This window comes from Silene latifolia, chromosome Y (genome assembly GCF_048544455.1).
Source record: "Silene latifolia isolate original U9 population chromosome Y, ASM4854445v1, whole genome shotgun sequence".
In the NCBI taxonomy this organism is placed as follows: Eukaryota; Viridiplantae; Streptophyta; class Magnoliopsida; order Caryophyllales; family Caryophyllaceae; genus Silene; species Silene latifolia.
In genome coordinates this window covers 19,640,011-19,641,530 of record NC_133538.1, presented here as the reverse complement: position 1 = coordinate 19,641,530, position 1,520 = coordinate 19,640,011, and the positions used below count along the sequence as shown (strand labels likewise).

At 47.8% G+C, this 1,520-nt stretch overlaps 1 non-coding gene across 1 annotated transcript; it reads right to left on the bottom strand.

Moving 5' to 3' along the window:
• Positions 1 to 338: 338 nt before the first annotated feature.
• Positions 339 to 445, bottom strand: LOC141636286 (small nucleolar RNA R71). Its single transcript, XR_012540907.1, has one exon. It is a non-coding gene; the product is annotated as a small nucleolar RNA R71 (small nucleolar RNA).
• Positions 446 to 1,520: the final 1,075 nt, after the last annotated feature.

Sequence of the window (1,520 nt, the reverse complement as noted above, 5' to 3'; positions counted from 1 at the left end):
AGCTGCGAATCTCTACAAAGGATTCGAACTACCTGGGGAGGCGAGAAAATTCGAGCCAAAGCCTTCCTATATTAACCTGGTTGAGAGAAACTAGTTCGGGGAGCGCAAATGAAGATGCAGCCAAGCACATGGAAATTTTTATTGATTATTGCTGCTTTATACCCCCGCCGGCCGGTGTGACCCAAGATCAGATCAAGGAGACCATGTTCATTTTCTCCCTTCATGATGCTGCAAGGGAGTGGTATAGAGATCTTGACCGAGCCGCTCATGGGATCACCGACTGGAATTCCTTAGCCCTGGCATTCTACAAAAAGTACTTCTCTGCCTCAAAGACGAATGCCATTAGAGTTCAGATCACAAGCTTTAAACAAGGGCCTGATGAGAACTTTCATGAAGCATGGGTCCGTTTCAAGAAACTGGTGCGAACCATACCGCACCATGGGTTCGAAAAATGGAGTCTTTGCAACCAGTTCTATAATGGGTCAGTATGACGATCGAGAGGGCTATTTTGGATCTGCAGCCCAATGGCCGATTTTTGAGAACATGGGAGAGACTAAGGGGTGGAAAATCATCGATGATTTGGCCACTCATAAGGCTGAATATGGGAATTCGAGAGGAAACCGAGGAGAGAGCAAATTGAATCTTCCTCTGTTCTTCGCACTAGAAGCTCTCACCGCAAGGTTTGACAAATATGAGTTGGGAGGAGCCTCTAAAGGAGGGATGTACCATGTTAACGCTGTTTCAGACGGTCCTTTCGTCTGTAGAAGATGTGGAGCTGAGGGGCATGTCTCAGAAAATTGTTCTGTCCCCTTTGAGTCTTGTGCTGCCTTTCAACAATATAGGCAGACAAACACGTACTATGAGCCGAATGTCCATCCCAACTTGAGGTGGAGTAGCCAGAATGTCCTGAATCCGACTCAACCTCCACAACAGCAGCAGCAGCAAGATTATGTCCCCCCTCATCATAAGCAACAACAATACCAAAAACCTCCTTATGTGCCGCAGCAGCAACAACCACCCCATGGTTCTGATTTTGCTGAGTTTAAGAACTTGCTGCTGAAGGAGTCCCAAGCTAGAGAGGCCGGGATGAAGCTACTAGAGAGCCAAATTGCCCAATTGGCTAGTAAGAGTACCACTTGAGCTCCCGGACACTTACCCGCTCAAACTGACCAGAAAGAGACCCTGAATGCCATTACTTTGAGGAGTGGGTCTACCCTGGAGGGGCCTGCTATGGTCGAGGATGCCCCTGAAAAGAATGAGGCGAAACCGAGTCAAAAGAAAGCTTTAACGAAAAATGACAAGAACAAGGCGTCTACCAGGTATATCAGTCGATCGACTGATATACCCTGGCCGATCGACCGATATGCGGGTTACGGTGAGCTTCGAATCGTACATCTCGTCGATCGACTGAGCAAGGTGGTCGATCGACTGAGACCCCTGCTGATGTTGAGAAATTTCGTCCTTCAATGCCCGATAATTTAAGAGACCATTTGTTCTGGGGTTCGACAACTCCGAAAGTA